This window comes from Carettochelys insculpta, chromosome 20 (assembly GCF_033958435.1).
Source record: "Carettochelys insculpta isolate YL-2023 chromosome 20, ASM3395843v1, whole genome shotgun sequence".
NCBI classification, from domain to species: Eukaryota; Metazoa; Chordata; order Testudines; family Carettochelyidae; genus Carettochelys; species Carettochelys insculpta.
Genome location: NC_134156.1, coordinates 18,679,856 through 18,700,556, shown reverse-complemented (window position 1 = coordinate 18,700,556; position 20,701 = coordinate 18,679,856). Strand labels below are relative to the sequence as shown.

Here is a 20,701-nt window from a genome sequence, read left to right as displayed (position 1 = left end):
GATACAATTTTTAAATTTAAAGGGGGAAAAAACAGAATAAAATATTGTTCAATGTTAAGCACAGTGGGACCCCTAGCCTTTTGGTACTTCTGCAGCACCAATAAAAATAATAATAAAGACACCACTCTGATTGATGAGTGGAAGGAGAGATATGTAACAAAAATCCTGCTGCCATTTTCTCCATAGTAAGCAGCCAGAGGATTTTGGTTGAATTGGAATACTGTGATGCTGTTAAAAGAAGACATCCCCTGGCAAGGACTCCTCAGGCTAAATGCTCCTATACCAGGGGCTCAAGAGTTTAAGGAGCAAATCAGAGATGGATACACAGATACTCATTAAAATCCATGGCTTCTTGATCTACCTATATCTACCAACCATTTTGTACCATTCCCTTGCCTCAAGAAGGGAAGCACACCAGCTGCATAAGATATTCCAGCCCTGAAGTTGAGTAGCAGCCACACAGCAGCTCCACACTTTCTCACCTATTCCCCAAGCAGGCTCCCCTGGCCCTCCCTACTGAGGGTGGGGACAGGATCTGGGACACAGAGCACATGTGGTCCCAAAGCTCTCTGCTAATTTAGATCTTACTTCTGTAACCTCAATGAAGGAGTTCCACAAGGGAAAAAGGATCAGAGGCCTTAAAACGACACACCACATTATAAACAGGGACAGCTTCAGTCACTGAAAGGAAGCCACCTGTTACATGAAACACACGAGGCAATGCAGAATGATAGGACACAACTGCTTTAAAACACACCCACACCCACACCCCCCCCCCCCGAGGAAGTAAGGAAATACACACTGAAAATTGCAAGGGAAATTTAAGCAAGCAAAATAATTCAATACTTGACCCATCAGGCCTCACATCCTCCTGGAAAACAATATCCACTGTTACATATCTTTTTAATTTTACATTGAGACTGAAATTCCTCTCTGTATGTCTGAACACAAAACAGAAAAAATAATCGTTACAAAAGAAAGCCCTGATCCTGCAATCACAGCTGCTAACATGGACCCATATGCCCAAGAAGAGTCCCACTGCCATTAATGGGATCCCATACAGGCACATGAGTCCTTGCTAACAGACACAAAAGCAACCAAAATGTGGGTCAATGTGCTGCTTTCAAATATTACCTTGATCAAACAAAATATAAACTTCTACAGCCTTTCAAATCTCAGAGCTACAGTTCTAAAATAGCAACGAAGGGTCCTGTGGCACCTTGTAGACTAACGGAAAAGTTTTGAGCATGAGCTTTCGTGAGCACAGACTCACTTCATCAGATGCCTAAAATAAAGATTTTTCCCACCAATTAGCCTAGCTCATTGAACGTAAGTTATGTTCATACAACAAGAATAAAGAAGTGGGACTGGGAATAAAATTTACATTTTGCACCTCATGTGAGGAGGTGACAGCTCCTCTTTTATTTTTCCTGAACTCAAAGTCTTCAAGTTGTATTAACAGAATAACATGAAAACAGAACACATTGCATGCCTTGCATCTGATCTTTGCTTAATAATAAAGTGATACAGCTCCACCGACTAGAGTGAAGTTCAGACACAGAAAATTTAATACACCTCCTGCTGCAAAGGCCTACCATGTCATTCATCTAGAGGGAAAATTCTTCAATATTCGTTAATACGAAAACTCTTTTATACAGTAGTGTTCACTTGTTGACTTTGGTTTTTTTCCTAGTTTGTTTCAATTTAATATATAAAATCTCCTGTTTTGTATGGAGGAATTACTACTACTCACTCAAATTCTCCCACCAAAGCTAGCTCAGATGGACTACTGATTTTTCATGCATGTTTTGCTTAGTTTCTAAAGCAACTCACAACTGTTTCCATAAAATTTTACAATTTATAAATAATTCTACAAATCTCACTCCTTCCATTCATCCAAGGATGAAAAACAGTTATGTGAACTTGCCAAGTCCTTGCTCGTTTATGATCAAATTTAATTGTATTTTCACAAAGTGTCTTTCCCTTCAACATTTTTTTTATTTTCATTCGCTATTTCATGAGGGGGGGGGGGAGTAGGAAAATTATTGAAGTACCCTCCTATGTATAATATGCTAGCCTGACCAGTCATGATAAATACACATCTGCTATTCAGGGGATTAACTGGAAAGAAGTTCTAAATCGCACAACTGACTTTTCCCCATTTTTTTTCAATCAGATTGCAGTTATACCTTATCCAGTACTTTAAATCTCCCTCTTCAAACTTGCCCAGATGCAGTCAGCTCCTCTGAGAAACAATAAAGTTAATATGCCAAATTCTCACTCATTTTGCATTTCAATAAAGCACAGTTTGTAAAAGTGCATTTTCATTCAGTAAAAGAAGGAATTTATTTACTCTTGTGCCAATGACATATTTAAAATCTCCTTCACTCAAAGCTATCACAGCCTGATCAACTCTAAGAGATCGAGATCAACCAACTTCTCATATGGAGGAAAAGTACTACAAGAACTTGGTCCTTCCAACATGTAAACACAGATAACCTCACTCATGGGAGTAATCTTAGCTGGGACTGGTGTTTCTGCTTGCAGAATTTGGCTCTTAAAGTGTTGTTCAGGCTTTGTTTGGGGAGTGAGGCGGTTCAACAAGACCTTTTCACATTTCAGCTCCCACTAGATTTCCAGTGCATAGTGATCTCACAGAGGGCTTCGTGCGTGTGTGTGTGTGAAAATTCTTCATGTCACACTGTTACACAGGGGCTGTCCCAAGAAAAAGCAATACAAAAGACAAGCTGTAGCCCTCCTCGCTCATCTGGGGATTCATTTTTAAGCAGCTGTTAAACTCTTTGACTTTTTTTTTTTTTACCCCTCGAACCCCCGTAAAAAACCCTATTACATCTCTCCTTGTCTTCCCTGAGGTCAGCAACTCCCCCCACCCAGAGTAAAAAAACAAACAGACCCACCCCCACCCCGGTCAGAAACCCCTGACCTGGGGCGCCGGAGGGGAACCGGGGGGGGGGACTGTGTGGGAGGCCTCTCCCAGCGCTGGCCCGTCTGAACCAGCTCTGCCCGGCCCGGGGCAATGTCTCTCCGTCCCGGGGTGTCTCTCCCGGAGGGGCCGCCCAGCAGCCGCCCGCGCTCGGGCTGAGGCTGCTTGTAAACAGCCTCTGAGCTGCTGCTACTGCAGGCCCCTCCGCAGACACAGGCCGCCTCCAGCCGGCACTGCTCAGCCTCCAGCCGGGCCGGCCGCCTCAGCCCCAGCCCCCGGCAGGCTGCTAGGCCTCGGGGGGCCCCTCAGCCCCGCCGCGGGGCTCTCCTAGGCCGGGCCCCCAGCTCCGGGCCCCCACAGGGGGGGAATAGGGAAGTCCTGACTTACCTGTCATTACTTTCTACGCCATCTTGGATCCACTTGTCAACGTCCCCACAAAGCATTGTGGGAAAAACTCCCCCCCTCCCTGCACGGGAGCCGAGCAAAGAAAGTTAGAGGAGGCAGGAAGGCGCGGGGGTGGGCGCCTAGGGGGTCCTGCTGCTGCTGCTGTGTAAACACAGCGAGGACACCCCACCCCGCCACCGGAGCGGCGCTAGGGCGCGGAGCAGCCCCGCATACTGCTGGCTTTGGGGCACTGGGCCAGGGAGTGCTGCTCCGGGCGGTGTTTTGCTAGAGGCGTGCAATCGCTGCCCCCCACCCCAGCCCCTCTGTGCAGGCTCTGGAGTAGAGTGAGGCTGCCTGGAATCGTGTGGTTTCGTGCCTTCCCCCCCACACACATACACACGCACACTTCCCCGGGACCCTTCCTTCTGGGGCATGTGTCACCGGCTTGCAACAAATTGCCCGGGGGACAACAGGTTTGGGACGAGCGAGTTCATTCATTTATTATGTGGTCTCTTTGCAAAAGAAATGTCTAATTCTAAATGAGGTTTACAAAGTGTGTGTGTGTGTGTGTGTGAGTGAGAGAGAGAGAGAGCGACAGCGAGAGAGAGAGTTTGGAATTGCCGATGCAACTCCACGTAACTGCATTTTCTGAATAATCAGATCATATTTGAACTTTTTTTTTAAAAAAAAGAGGACACCCCAGAGAGGAAGTATATCTGTGTCAGTATCTACCAACCCACATTGTATTAATGTACTATATGATACATAATTTAATTACTACCTACACAAAGTAATCCTTTCCCTTGTACAAAGGAAAAACAAAGGGACACAGATCAAATATTGGCAAAGAGAAGCTTTTGTAAAACATAAGCCAAATAGAGAAGTTTTTTTTTCCAGTTCCATTAGACATGTTATTTTTCTAAATGCCTTTCTTTCTAAATTAGTTGATTAAACAAATTCCTCTGCAGTTTTCAACACAAACATTGTGACCTGATGCTACATAAAAGTCGAAAGGGAAATTGGCAAGCAACTAATGTGTGACATGTCCTAATCTAATTCAAATTTCCTGGCTGAATGAAAAGCAAAAAGTATAACAAAAAGTAATGGTAAAAAGTTAGATAGACTTAAGCGTTATTTATTGTATCCTTTAGCCATTTCCTGCAATTCTTATGTTTTTACAAGATAATGGCTATAAATTGACAGAGTTGTTCCACATAGTGGTCTTGTTAATGTCCTCCGAATGCCCAAGTTACCTAAGTGAACAAGTCCTTCCGGGGGCCAGTCAGTGTGGCTGCAAAGTGTTTCCACACACTCTTTGAAAGACATTTAAAGTCACAGTGCGCTATTTATGACAGAGGAAAGGTCATTTGTGCCAGTGGAAACTTTTGTGACTGGATTCTATTTGCAGCATATTTACTTTGGGGAATGAGTGCTTGTGGCAGGCAGGCAGGCAAGCAGCCCCTGCTCAGCCAGCAGTGACGGCCCATGGCAGGCTGCACAAGAATATTTTTGTCATTTGAAATAGTCCTCACTTCCTCAGAGTTGAAATTGTGCACTTCTCCTCACCAGCCCCTGATAAGGCCTTCCCCAGAGCACTGAAAAAGTTTAACATATTGACAAATATGTATTTGATGTTGAATAAGGAAAATAAATGCATTGATTTAACAACTGGGCAGCAAAAACAATTTATTTCCTCATGTGTTTATGTTTATGCAACAGGCCTTCTTTGTAATAATCAAGACTGTGTTACAGTTGAGTACTGAAAATATTCCTGGCACAAGTCTCTGTCATTACAGTGGCAAAGCCTCAGAAAGTATCTTGTGTTTTGGTGGTTACCCCTCAAGGAATTTAGATGATATTCAGTGTAAACTTAAATATAAATGCATTTAGCACAGTTCAATGCTAAACTGATTTGAATCATATATTTTTCAAAATATGGAGGGGAAATCTTTAAACAATTGCAATCCTATTTTCTTTGTATTTGTATGTTATTTGCTCCGAACCATAAGACATTATTATGACATTCAGACACATGTAGAGTCAATAACATGTCTAACATTATTTTGCAAAACATTGTAATTGTGAAGAAAAATACTTAAAATAATATCGGGGGTAGCCATGTTAGTATGTAGCTTCAAAAAAAACAAGTACTTCTGTATCACCTGAAAGACTAACTCATTTATATATTAGGTAATGAGCTTACGTGGGAAAGATTCACTTCTTGCTAACAGGAAAGGTTCATCTGCAAAAATAAAACTATTATATAATTGTTAAGATTAATTCAGTGCCAGAAGTGGTTTCACAAGACAATTTTTCTTAGCAAAAGTATATGAGAAAATATATTTTAAAATGCAACAATATACTTTCCAGAGAAATGTTATAATATTTGTCCATGTATTAGTTGGTATATACACAGTCACTAATCCAGTCCCATGGGGGAAATCAGTTATTGCAAAACTTACAATAAAATAAATGTAAGGGAAAAACATATTTCAGTGCACTTTGCCACAGAGGTTGGCATGCAAGCTATTTTGTAGCATGTGTAAATATCCAATAATGCATTTCTGAATGAAACATCTTTTTTGAAAAATAAGAAAATGTGCAAGGGAAAATACCCATCTTCAGTAAACTGGAGGGCCCTAGTCTCAGAGGAGTAGCAGTGTTAGTCTGGAGTATCACAAACAACAAGCAGTCCTGTAGCAACTTGAAGACTGACATATATTAGGTCATGAGCTTTAATGGGTGAGACCCATTTATTCTAGGGTTAACAAATCTGAACTTTCAGAAAAGAGGACACCCCTGAGAGGGAGTGCACATGTATGAGTATCTAGTAACACACATTTTATTAATAACAGAGAGGAAGCCGTGCCAGTCTATACACGATCAAAACAAAAAGCAGTCAAGTAGCACTTTAAAGACTAGCAAAATAGTTTATTAGGTGAGCTTTCGTGGGACAGACCCACTTCTTCAGACCATAGCCTGTCTGGCTATGGTCTGAAGAAGTGGGTCTGTCCCACGAAAGCTCACCTAATAAACTATTTTGCTAGTCTTTAAAGTGCTACTTGACTGCTTTTTGTTTTGACATTTTATTAATGTGTAAAGTATTGTTGAAGATAATATTGGTGAGCTTCATCCATAAATGAAACAAAACTTGGTTAACATCTACATGCAATAATTAATACTATTACTAATGAGTTTGCATTAATACATTCCCATGTCAATGGAAGGATGGTCCAGGGAAACCCAGCTGCTATTTCCTGCTCTGCCACACACTTTCTTTGTGATGTTGAGCAAGTCATTAGCCTTTGTGTGTCTCAGTTCTCTATGTCTAAAATTGAGATATTAGCACCGCCCTACCTCACAAACATATGGTGAAGGTAAATATATTGAAAGACAGTGAGGAGCTAAGATACTACAGTGATAGGGGTTGTGTAAAGAGAGAGATTAACTAATTTTAATTTAACTAACATTGAATTGGTGTTGCCTCTCATTTTAGAAAAGGGTCTATATAAAGGTTCCTTATCTTGAGCTAAGGTAAGATTGCCTTCATAGCATGTAGAACTTTGCATTTGTAGAGTACTGTAGAGTGACTGTCTTCCCAATGCTTTATAAAGAAGTTTCACATTTTTGCTGCCATGTAGGTAAATATTATGTGAAAATTTTACAGACTGGTAAAACAAATAATCTAATCAAGTTTAGATAGCAAGTTAGCACAGCCCCAGAAACCTGTCTCCTTGTATCATTCTTGAGTCCTTAGATTCTATTTCCACTCCAGAATTTAAAATCTTTTAAAGATCAGCCAAGTGTAGGTTGAATGGCTGTGACAAAGCAAAAGGTTTGTGTATGCGAACCAGTCTGATATGATACCAGGAGCATTCAGCTCCAGTGTAAAATGGCAGACTCCACTGGCTTTGTCCTATGCTCGTTTGTTAATGCTCCCATTCACAATGCTTCTGTTTTCCTGAACTGCTGACTCAGGACTTGTCACCACCTGTCACTTGTGGATGTGAATTGGAGCCTTAATTAATTATTAATTGGAGCCTTATTATTATTGGAGACTTAGTATTAATTATTGCATGAAGATGTTAACCAGGCTTTGTTTTATTCCTGGTTGAATTCCACAAATATTATCTTCAACAATACTTTTTCTTGGGTTTCCTCCCATTTCTGGGAACCAATTTTTTCACCAGATGGAAAAAAATATTTTTAGCCCATTTTTGATCCACTAGACCCTGAATAGTTACCAGTATCTACTCTTCTTAGCATTTGTATGTCTAGAGAATAACTGCAGTAATTCAGGACAATTAGCACTGCTAGTGATAAACTACTTTGAAAGATTTTATGGACTAGATCCTGCAGAAAATTTGCCATTGATTTAAATGCAAGCCAAGCTCGGTCCTATAACAATGCAAAAACAAAACAGGAGGACTGTCAAACTGCATTCCATGGCTTTCATGCTGGCTGAAAACAACCTCCAGACATTAAAAATCAAAGTTACCCTTCGTTAGCGTGGACATGGTTAGTGAGAGTAGCATTGCAGTATGGACCAAAAGCAGTTCCCCATTGTGCTAGATGCAATACATACATTTCTGAAAACTGCTGCCCTGAAAACCTGTGGTGAAACCCTGGGCTACACCAAGCAAAGGAACCAGGATTGGTTTGATATTAACAATAAGGAGATCCAGGACCTAACTGATGTTAGGTTTTGAATGCTCTGCATCTGGCATAGCAACTTCATGTGTCAACAGAGGAAATATCATTACAAGCTTGCCATGGGTGAAGTATAGCTAACAATTAGAGTCCTTAAAAACAATTGGTGGAGAGACAAAGCAAAGGAAATACAGGCCTATGCCAACTCCAACAACAGTCATGAGTTCTTTAATACTATCAAAACAAAAAGCAGTCAAGTAGCACTTTAAAGATTAGCAGAATAGTTTATTAGGTGAGCTTTCCTGGGACAGACCCACTTCTGTCCCATGAAAGCTCACCTAATAAACTATTTTGCTCGTCTTTAAAGTGCTACTTGACTGCTTTTTGTTTTGATAGTGTATAGACTAGCACAGCTTCCTCTCTCTTACTACTACTTTAATACTGTTAGGACAATTTATGAACTGTCAAAACAGGGAGTCACTCTCCTATGATCAGCAGACAAGACATCACTTGTCAAACCCAAAGATGGCATTAATAGCCAGCCATTATTGGAGATGCTCTCCCAAGTGGACTTGAAATAACTTACAGAATGGACAGTAGCCTCTTCATTCTGGGCTGCTTCAGGGCTGAGACCAAGACCACACCATCAGTGGTAGAACTCCAGTACGCCAGTGCTACCTCAGAAGATGGTCTCCAGGCAACCACTGATGTTTTTGCCACAGCCTACTGCAGGCTGGGACTAACTCTAAATATCCAAAAGACCAAAAGTTCTCTTTCAGCTATAAATCACTCTACTGTTACCCAAACCGATCGTCATAGTAGGTGACCAACTTCTGGAAAATGTCAACAGTTTCCCCTAGAAGCTACCCATCCAGGAACACTGACATTGACGATTAAATCCATCACCAAATTTCCAGTGCTGGTGCAGCTTACGGACGTTTCTGGAGGTGAGTTTTTGATGACTGTGACATCAAGACACAGACCAAGATTGCCGTCTTTAATGCCATAGTCATCCCAATATTGCTATATGGAGCTGAAGCTTGGATTGTCTATAGCCCTCATAGAAGATCTGGAGAAACTCTACCAAAGGCACATGAGGAGAATATTTGGCATTATATGGCAGTATAGATGCACCAACATTAGAGTCCTTGCACAGGCTGATTCCTGTAACTGCACAGGCAGCTATGATGGTCTGGTCATGTAGTTAAGATGCCCAACCTCTCTGCCCAAACAGATTTTCTATGCTCAGCTGAGGACTGGGGCAAGGTCTCATGCTGGGCAGAGGAAGCACTACAAAGATGTCCTGAAGAACACCTTGATAAAGTACAACATTGACACTGACACCTGGGAGAGGCAGCTGGAGGATTAGGTAAACTGGAGGCCACCATCAAGAATGGTGTCCAGCACTTTGAGATCAAGCATTGTCTCTTGAATAAAACCAGAGAGCCTGACATATGGCACATGCCCAGGTGCGCATCAGTGCTGCTGGTGCTGGCACCAACAGAGACAAAGACCTCAAGTGTAGCTACTGCTAGGGGATGTTCCTTGCTAGAACTGGTCTAATTTCTCACCTTCACATTCACCAGTTAATGGCATCCAAGGAAAATCTTACTGTACGTGAGGGATCCCAGAGAGAGAGACACACACAAACAAACATACTCAAAAGATAAACTGTACATTCATTTAGGCTGGAACTAAATTGAAGAACCCACAGCCATTTTTGTGAGAATAGAATTTTGCCCAAAGCTCCTTTGTTAAAACTTCCCCTTCTAACCAGTGATTGTGGATCTCAGCACAGTATCACCAAATGGGTGAGTCACACTGAAATTAAATCTGCTTCACTAAAGCCTCCCAAGGCCTGGCTGAATGACGTGGGCGGTTGGCTTGCAGCAAAATGTTGCCAGGCCACTCCGTAACTCCATTATTGGTGGGTATTCCCACTCACTGCAGTTCAATGTGTTGTCCATTGTTTGTTTCACCACTGAACACACCCCACCCCTTTGTTTGAGAGAGAGAGAGAGAGAGAGAGAGAGTGTCAAATGTACACAATTATATACAGTAGCTGGTACAGAACCTCAGGATCCACAGCACTATTTAAATTTTTAAAAAGCAAAATGTTAATAATTCATCCATTCCATGCTATTGAAAAATTTGCTTTTCATTCAGCAACAACATAGCATTTTAACACGAGTAACAAAAACACAAGCAATAAGACTCTAAAACCAGCATTATCACTAACAGATAAAACAACTGTGTTTCATTAAAACAGATTACACTCAACTGACAACTTACAAATAAAAGTCTGTGGTTTTCCTGTATGTTTTTCTGTATTAGTGGTTCAACCTAAAGATAAGATCTTTTTAGAAAAGTTAAGAGTCCTTCAGATTAGCATTCTACCTATACTTGTAAAATTCTAATACAAGGAAACAAAAGGAACTCTATATTTAAAAGTGAACACAAATTTCCTGCATGGTATCATTTGTACGCCAAGGTGCAGATTTTTGCCAGTAACATCATTTTCACTACTAGTTTGATCATCTCACATGTGTGGCCTGCTGTATCAACTCAGCCAACTGCTTCCTGAGATAGTTTCACAGTGGCCACGAAATCCTGGCTTCTTTCACAGGATGTATCATCTCCGTGGATGTTGAAATCAATGTGGTGTTAGCCACTTCCCTGAGAAAGATCAAAAGCTTCCAGAGGGGCTTCTCAGTGCAATGAGTGCAACTGAATCAGGCCCAGCTTGAGCCCTGCATGCGCCTTACATACGGTCCTCCAAGGCTCCAGCTGCTAAGTTGCATTAAAAGAAGTACTAAAAGGACACTAGTATTTCCTTAATGTTACTTGTTCCCTATCAGCAACTGCTGTAGTTGCTGCAGAGATGTTACACAGCTGAATGAGGAAAAGAAGGATGGTTTATATTTAATCATGTGATTGGTGAGGAGTTGTTCCCAAGATAGTCTCTGGTCGATAAACTATGTTTAGTTCAGCTCTGAACAGAATATGCTAGAAAGAGGTTTAGTGATTCTTGACTTTATATAGAGACCACAGCTGCCTATGTGCACGAGACACCAACAAAACAGATGTCATTATTTCCAACTCCTGAAATACAAACCTTTACCAGAGAGCTCCAGTGGCCACTCCACTGCAGTCAGGCACAGACACTGGCCCTTGAGCAGGTCTGATATATTCCATCCTGCAGAGAGTAGCTGCAGGAGGGAGGAGCAGCAGGCCCGGTATCTCAGAGGGCATTTTGTAAATTCTTTCCAGGCCGAGGAATGGGGTGGAGGGAACTAGGCGTCTCTCGCCCCTTCTCTCCATAGTGGAGGCTCCAAGTTGGTTGTGTCTCCTGCAAGTTAGAAAGGTCTGGCATTCCCTGTATCTTTTAGAATCTCTCCTACTGCTCTGTCCCTCTCCCAGCAATAAAACTTTCAACACCCCCTCCACAATTCTCCCATTGCCACCCCCAAAAATAAAATCCCAAATGTCTCCCCTTACTCTCTCCCATTCACACTTTATTTGGTGCAGTAACTTCCTAGTTACAAACAGGGATGCTGAGATGTACCACCATCCCAGCAGCCTGACAGGAATATGCTTGCTGTTCCTACTCTTCTGCTGCTTGCACAATAAGCCCAGTGAGGGAAACAAACTCACTCTTTTAGTCCAGGACATCAGGCTTCTGGGGTGGTTTGTTAAAACACAGGTTTCCCCCACCCACCTAGGACAGGAAGGAACCATGGGGAAATGGCAGAGGTTAGTCTCACACCCACAAAGGATTTGATTTCAATGGAAGGTAAGAACCTAAACGTGTGTCTGGGCCTGACTGACGGACCCAAGACCTTACAACCAGTCAGTGGCAGAGCTAAGGTTGTAACCAAGCAGTAGTACTTTGCCCAGGGGTCAGCAACCTTTACGAGGCACAGTGCCAAAGTTTGATCCTTTGACCTCTAAGTAAGGTTCAAGTGCTGGTGACAATTTTAAAGTCACTAACAGTCCTACTTACAACAGCTGCATTAATAAAGATGCAGAACTTTACTGTTTAGGTGGTGATTGGTAGCATTAGCTGATCTTTTGTTAATCCACTGATGGCTTTGGCTTTGAGCAAGCACCCAGCTGCACAAGGGAGGATGGGTAAGGCTGATCTCCCACCTTGCATGCTGATGAAAATTGGCTTGCATGCACTCTTGGCACCCATGCTGGGGGCTGCTGACTCCTGACTTTGCCCTGTTAAGGAATAAAGCAAATTGTCTCCAATCAGCTATTTATGGGCTGATGGTTACCTTTAAAAGTAATAAATATCTACATAAGAACATACGAACAGCCTTACTGAGCCAGACCAAAGGTCCATTTAGCCCAGTATCCCATCTTCTGACAGTGGCCAATTCCAGATGTCCCAGAGGAATCAACAGAATGGGCAATCACCAAGCGATCCCTTCCCTGTCACCCATTCCCAGTTCTGACAGAGACTAGGGACACTATTCCTACCCATCCTGGCTAATAAGTATCAAAGGACCTATCCTCCATGAATTTATCTAGCTCTTTTTTGAACCCTGTTAAAGTCCTGGTCTTCCCAACATCCTCTGGCAAGGAGTTCTACAGGCCTACCATGTGTTGCATGAAGAAGAACTTCCTTTTGCTTGTTTTAAACCTGCTACCCATTAATTTCATTTAGTGACTCAGTAGTTCTTGTGTTGTGGGAACAAGTAAATAACTGTCCATCTTTACTTTCTCAGCACCAGTCATTTCATAGACATCTATCATACTCCCCTCTACCACACCCACCTTAGTCTCCTCTTTTCTAAGATGAAAAGTCCCAGTCTTTTTAATCTCTCCTTTTGTGGCAGCCATTCCAAACCCCTCATCATTTTTGTTGATGACATTCCCCAACTATTTGACATTCCCCAAATATTTCCTGTGATGTTCCAAAAGGAAACAACAATGGGTCAAATTCCATGGGTCACAGTCTGTGGACCTATATCGTTTGAAGGTGTGCAGCTTGTGGTGCAAACAGTTTTCAAACTGTAGCCTGATGAAATCTCTCTGGCTGGTCCACAGAATGAAGGATGCTGAGAACCAAGCCGTCCTGTAGGGAAAGTGCAAAGGAGAGGATGAGGTTACCTGGGAGAGGTGTAGGTGCATGGATTTCTTCCTCTGACACGACAGTCCTCAGAATGACAAGACTGGATAATCGAATTTAGACTCAGACCAGACTACTAGATTCCTTTTCATTTTAACGAGTTCCTTACCTTATCTGGAGATATGCACTCCAGCCTGTGGGCCTGTGCTCCTCCTGGCAACCTGAAAATGTTCAGATAACACCATAAGGACATCGTTAAGATTACAGGTCTCAGATCTCTTTACATGCGCGCATGTGCACCCTCCCTCTTCCTGCACACCCACAAGACAGCATACCTTCTTGTTGACCATAAGCTGCTAAAAAGGCCATCACATAAGACACATCCTACCCTCTTTCAACCATAAAGTAATTTAGACTGAAACAAGTGTAATTTGAGATTCCTAGGAAGAGCTGCCATCTGGTGGCGTTAACATCTTCTCCGATTTTCGCTAGTTCAGAACTGTTCTCAAGTTAGCATGCCCACAGCTGCAGGAGTAATTATCTGTAGAAAAGGAATTAGCTCATGATTCTTCACCACAGCTAAAGAGCTGCTCTCAGGCTACATCTACACTAGGAGAGTCTATCTACAAAAGTTACCATCAGAGGAGACATTCTGACAAAACTTCTGTTGACAGATCATGTCTACGCATAAAAGTAGATCAATCTTTTGATCCGCTCTGTTAACAAAAGGGTCCCTTGGAGTATCTATGCAGCTTTAAACTGTCAACAAAACACATTTTGGCTATATGTACTCTGGCTCCACCCTTTAAAAAGGGGCATGCAAAAATGGCCTATTGAAATGCAAATAAGATGTTGATTTGCATATTCAGTGCCTCATTTGCATAACGGCAGCCATTCACCATTTCAGACGTGCTGTTTTTGAAAGCTGAAACAGCTGTGCAGATGGAGTTCCTTCGAAAGGAAGCCCCGCTTTTGAAAACACCCCTCTTGCTAATTTTTTTCAGGAAGAAGGCTGCTTTAGAAAGCAGGGCTTTCTTTCAAATGAATCCTGTCTACACAGCTGTTTTGGCTTTCGAAAACAGCACTTCCTGAATGACAAATGGCTGCCATTATGCAAACAAGGCACTGGATATGCAAATCAGTCCCTCCTTTGCATTTTTACTGGCTGCTTTTTATACCCCTTTCGAAAGGGAGGGGCCAGTGTAGATGTAGCCTGAGTACGTAGTCACGCTGTGAGTTTTGTCTACAAAACCTCTGTTTAGTCTACAAAACTCTCTAGTGTAGACATAGCCTCACTGTGCCAGTTTGGGATTCCATCCTTATCTTTACTGAGTTTCTTGGTCCACAGCGTAGGTATTTGGAAACGTGAGTCCCACATATTGATAATAATTTGCCCATCTCCAAAATAGCTCTATTCTGGGATCTCCCAACTCTGAGTCATTTCTCAGAATGATTCTTTTTTCTGAATAAATTTAAATAATCAATCATAAAATCTCATTTCTGGAGGAAGTTGTTGTACAAACATAGGTCCAGTTTGGACAACTGGGTCTGATAACACAGCAGCCCCACGGAGCCCCACTGCCTCAATTGCAGGATTAATTCCATGCATTAAACCCATTCCCGGCTTATAGCCCCTTACAAAAACACTTGATCTCAGCATTCAACCCACCAACACACTTCTCTTTACACCTTAGGATCCCAGTGAATACCAGGATTTGTTTGGGATCTGTGTTTTATAAACTTCTGGATAACCATCCCACTGTTCTTGTGTCCTGAACAGACAGCTGAATGTTGTCTCAGACGTCCAGGTCTCAATTAACTTGCTCTCACCACCGCAGTTTTGAGTGCAGCTTAAAAATCTCTGTGGAGGACAAATGGTATGCTGTTAAAAAGGCAGGTTCATGCACCCAAACCTTCCTGATCTACAAGCAGGTGCACAGAAAACATTCATTCAGAAAATCCAGGCCTGGGTCTCTTTTCCTCACCTTTGTAAATGAGGATCAAGAAAGCAGCAGGTGCTTTTTTTTAATCTTCAAGAAGATGCCAAATAATATCAGGTGAACACAGCAAATCACAGAACCATAAACCTGAGCCCACAACAGGAACAACGAGGGGAAGTAGTCCCCACACTGCAGAATGAAGGCCTATACAGACACCACGTACTCCATTATAAGAACTGCTTCTATATATGATTGGATTGCCAGAACTGCCATGACATTAGACAGCAGGAAGAGAAGAATGATTTGACAGCTAAATGCTCAAAATCTAACTATATTAATTTGCCTAATAATCTCTGCTAAATAGCTTTAGAAAATGTCTACACTGCAGCAAAAAAGCTGCGGCTGGCCTGTAGCGGCTGACTTGAGAGTTCAGGGCCATAACATTGCAACATGCATGTTTAGGCTCTGCTGTGGGTCCTAGAACCCAGGGTCTAGCATGAACCTTAGTGTCTACAGTGCAGTTTTATAGTCCTGCAGCCTGTGCCCAAGTCAGCATAGGCTTCCTGTGTGCATTAGGACCAGCACTTTAATTGCTCAGCACCTCGCCTTCTCAAATGCAAACTACTTCCTTTGTGTGTGTTGTCTAATGACACTGCAAGCTCCTTGGGGCAGAAGCTCTTTCTTAATAAGTGGTTGTAAAGCACCAAGCACAATGGACCCTGGTCACGTTTAAGGCCTCTTGAATGCCACCAGGATAAAAATTACCAACTTTTTCATAGTCTCTAAGAGGTGTTAGTCTATATCTTCATAAAACAAAAAAGCAGTCCTGTAGCACCTTAAAGACCAAGAATATTATTTATTAGATGATGAGATGTTGTGGGAAAGATCCACTTTTTCAGATCTGGAGAATTATTGAGCACTTGAAGAGGAAGATGATGTCTGTCTGGATCGGTGTGAATTTTTTCATGCAGTTGATAGATTTGCACTCGAAACAGCTAAATGCAGTGTCTTGCATGGTGAATAGTCACAGAAACCCACTTCTTCAAATCTGAAGAATTACTGAGCACTTAGAGAGGAGGACAGGCATTTGAAATTCTGGAACCCTTGTGGTGAAAACAGACACAAATGTGAAACTCATCTAATCAACTTCAATTCAAGGTTTTGCTGAGCTAGCACAATGTTTGAGTTGTAACCAATACACTGGGAAAGTTTCAATTCAACTAGCTTATTTTTGCCCCTAGCAGTTTAAAAATGTGTAAGTGCTGACATAGGTGTTATAAATACTTTTTCATAAACTAGAATTTGGGCCTGAGCTATCTGTTTCCCTTTAAAAAGCTACCAGTTATTAAAAGATTCAAATGTTAGGTATTATCATCAGTGAGAAATCAGTGCTCCGATATTTAATTTGGTATATAAAATTCAGTTTGTTATGGGTAAGATTCATTTTCATTATTAGCCAACAAAAGCTGTATTTCTAGTAGTGCTCTTTCCCACTGAAATTAAGACACTCTTACTGAATACTGCATATTGTATAAAGACCCAATCACTATTGAAAATTAGGAAATGATTGTAGAAATGTATAGCATATAAAGAGTATATGGGACAATAAAATATTATAAGCTTTTTTTATTTAAATGATGCCAACCGAGTTTGAGAAGCACACAATTTCACATGCTGGGCAAATAGCAAATGAGTTCTGTAAATACTGCTGTTCACAGATTTTCCATAAAGTGGTTACAAGAAAATGTATGCTCCTTTTTTCTCTGATTCTCAACTCTGGTGCCAGTCCAACAGATGTAGATTCAGACAGGTAATGGAGAATGAAATAGTCACATATCTTCTCCATTATGAGAGATGTAATACACTTGTTACATTAAACACTTAAGCTAAAAAAAAAGAAACGTATATTCAGTTCAGTAGGTGAAATGGTAAAAAAAGAAACCTATTGAATTTGGTCATACTGCTTTGATGATCAAAACAAAAATCAGTCAAGTAGCACTTTAAAGACTAGCAAAATGCTTTATTAGGTGAGCTTTCGTGGGACAGACCCACTTCTTCAGACCATAGCCAGACCAGAACAGACTCAATATTTAAAGGCACGGAGAACCAAAAACAGAAAGCAAGGAGGACAAATCAGAAAAACATAATCAAGGTGAGCAAATCAGAGAGTGGAGGGGTTGGGGGGAAGGTCAAGAATTAGATTGAGCCAAGTATGCAGACGAGCCCCTACAGTGACTTTAAACTGCTACTTGACTGCTTTTTGTTTTGATAGTGTATAGACTAGCATGGCTTCCTCTCTGTTACTATTCAACATGCTTTGATGATGGATGGCATAAGCTCCTTGTTATGCATTTCCTACCTGCAATACATAGTTCTCTCCTTTGGAAAGAGAACTGGATGGCACTCTGGCTAAAATCTATGCCGTAGCTCTATCATTCATCAGAAACAATGAACTCTTCAATCCACCCTTCTTATAACAGAAAGCATAAGGAGCAGCATTCACTGTCTTGCTACTGATTTCCTACAAGGTTGTTGTAAACTAAGTTCTTCCTCATGTCTCTTTCTACTCCATGGCAACTGGTATGGAATTACTTGCTGTTTTTGTTTTCAAATCTACACTTACTCGTTGGTGAGGAAAACAAAGTTTGCATATTAAAGTTGATCTATCCCAGTTTTTGGTGGCAACCATCATCAATGATTTCAACAGACCAGAAAAAAAACTCAACTTTACATATGAAAGAGATGGTCAGACGTCCATTACAGCCTCATTTAGTAGCACCTTTTCACCCCACTAGCATTTAATTTATGAGATCCATGGATCTTGTAACAAATAACTTGTCTTTTGAGAGACAGCCTTGAGTTTTTTCAGTAGTACCCCTACCAGAGTTCCCTGTAAACTCTGTGCTTGTGCAGCTGCTCAGGTGAGATTACGATGCCACCCACCTGATTAGCAGAGCGCCCACAGTTTGCTTTTGTTTCCACTGGTGGTGCACATTCACACATGCATTCGTGCACATAACATTTATTCTCCACAGGGATGGAAAAGATTAGAGGAAATGTTGTCCCTGCCTGGCAAATTAATCCATTCTTTAGCTATAGAGTAGAATTAATATTAAGAATGAACTAAGGATGTGTCCACTATACTGAGTTTACTTAAGAAAAGTTATGTTGACACCTAAATGTTGACAAAACTAAAATTGCTGGAGGATGCTCACACTTGCTTTGTCTGTCAACACATCCTGGAGACACCATCATTGACAGTGTGAGCAATGCAGTGTTGTGGCAACTTGGGATTCCAGCTGAGTTCTCCCACAGCCTCCTCAGCTGCTGGGAGCAGCAGCGTAAGTAGCTCTGTGAGCTCTCCGTGCTGTGCGCCACTCAACATGAGGAAGAATGCCTCTGCTCTGTCCATAAAAAGCTGGTCTGGACTTTCTGGGAGGGGCCTTCTGTTGACAGAAAGGGCTTCCAGGACACCGGGCAGCCCTGTCTGCTGTGCTTCAGGTTGGCTGTTTTGCCAATAGAGCAGCTGGATACTTCAGCCACACTCTGTCAACAGAGCAGATCACTCTTTTGATCCACTTGGTGGTCTGGGTACAATCTATAGACAGAAATTTTGTCAGACGATATCTTCCAACACAAACTTCTGCTGACAAAATCCCCGTAATCTAGATATGGCATAAAAGCATAGCAAGCCCTGCACTTGAGTAACTTATAACATCTCACGTCAAGATAATTAACATGTGAAAGGGAATAGTGACAGAGAGATAGCTGTGCTAGTCTGTATTCTATTAAAACAAAAAAAGCAGTCCTGTAGCACTTTAAAGACTAACAAAATAATTTGTTAGCTGATGAGCTTTCGTGGGACAGACCCACTTCTTCAGAGCTTAAGAAGCCCAGCACTGACTTGATCGTTTGTCTTTTCTCAGTCTTGAGTCTCACTCAGTTTGAATACACATATGCTGAAAGAGTTGTTGGCGATAAACAGGCAAGTATGTAAGCTTAAGGGTAGGAGCTAGAAAGAGCCATCAGAGAGGCATTCCTTGCCAAAGGTGCACCATCCTTTTCATCCCGCCCCCTGAGCTTGGTAGTTCAGTTGAGAAGTCCTCTCAGCAATTTATTAGCTGATGAGCTTTCGTGGGACAGACACACTTCTAAATTATTTTGTTAGTCTTTAAAGTGCTGCAGGACTGCTTTTTCATGTGAAAGGGAGTTAACTGAAAAACGATAGGCAGCCATTGAAGTGGGGAAACATGTACCTGAGGAAGGGAAAACAGGAATTGAAACATCTCAAAGTAATGAATTACATGATTTGCATTTTGATAGTACTTACAGCATGAGAAATACTGAGGAAGGGGACGTATTATGCAAGGGGTGGGGCAGTCACGCTCCATGAACACAGTGGCTCCTTCTTGTCTGGAAATCCATGAACCTAAGACCACTGTAAAAGATGGGGAGAGCAGGTCTTCCACCAACCAAGGAAGTATAAGGCACCTTTTTAACGTGCCTGTGCAACATTACCTGCTGAGAGGATTTTTCAACTGAACTGCCAAGCTCAGGGGACAGAATGAGAAGGATGGTACAACTTTGGCAAGGAATGCCCCTCTGCTGGCTTTCTCGTTCCTAGCTTTAAGCTTGCACGCTTACCTGTTCATCACCAACTTTTTCAGCATATGTGTATTCAAGCAGAGTGAGACTCAAGACTGAGAAGAGAAAAAACTTCAGGGTCAGTTCTGGGCTCTTTAAACTCAAAGGGCATTAGAGAGCTCTTAAAAGCCTTCTCCCCTTTGATCTAATTGCAAGATCTGGCAACCTGTGCTTTCTAGTCCAAATCCTTGTACCCTCCTCCCCTCCCCCAGGGCATTTTACTTCCTTGGGCTATGAGACAGGATAGTGAGTCAGTGCTGCTGAGGACAGTTTGGGATGAACCAGGAAATTATGTCAATGTTGGCCTGATCTGAAGAAATGGGTCTGTCCCACAAAAGCTCATAACCTAATAAACTACATTGTTAGTCTCTAAGGTGTTACCGGACTGCTTTTTGGTTTTGAGGACTAGTAATAGTCTCTGCTTCTTCTCTATGCAGTTGGTCTTGGCAGAGTGTAAGTTACTACAAAAGCTATATTTCTATATCTCAATCATAGAACACTTGTTACATTTTGTTTATACACAGGAATATATTCATAGCCTATCTATGTAGTTTAGAAATATGCATATCTTTTTGTCCTTCCATCTGTGAGTCCATTTGTTCAAGAACACCTCCTAAATGGTAAGAGCTAGAGGTCTACCAGATTTGGTATGTAGCTTCCTCTTACCATAACTAAAAGCAAGGTTGTATAAAAACAAAGGGAAGTGCCTGGAATTCCATTGTTTCTAATAAACTTGAAAGGGAAGGGTTTGTAGTAGGGACACGGGAGGAGCCATACCAGGAATGGAATGGCTGCTTGGGGGTGGGGCTCTGGCTGTTACCAGCCACCTCACCTGCGGGTCCCCATCACTACAGATAACACTGGTAGGCCACCTACACACTCCTCACCCCCACCGCTGGGAAGAAGCCTGAGTTCTGCCTCTTCCACGCCCCCAACCCTCCCTATCAGCTCCGAAAGACCTGAGTAACACTGCATAAGTCTTGTAATAACACATGCTCTCTTCTCTCATGATAATAACCCTAACCCTGTTCTGTCACTGCACATACAATTGCTAGTGCAGTG

At 42.0% G+C, this 20,701-nt stretch overlaps 1 protein-coding gene across 4 annotated transcripts in view; it reads right to left on the bottom strand.

The window, feature by feature from the left end:
• Positions 1-3,408, bottom strand: part of HELZ (helicase with zinc finger) — a 207,137-nt gene extending 203,729 nt beyond the window's left edge. For 3 of the 4 annotated variants that reach the window (XM_075014565.1, XM_075014569.1, XM_075014570.1), the window contains exon 1: positions 3,332-3,408. The gene's annotated coding sequence lies outside the window, so the exon portion shown is untranslated. Of the gene's footprint in view, positions 1-2,189; positions 2,229-3,331 lie in introns of those variants that run through there. The other variant, XM_075014567.1, reaches the window with a different exon arrangement.
• Positions 3,409-20,701: the final 17,293 nt, after the last annotated feature.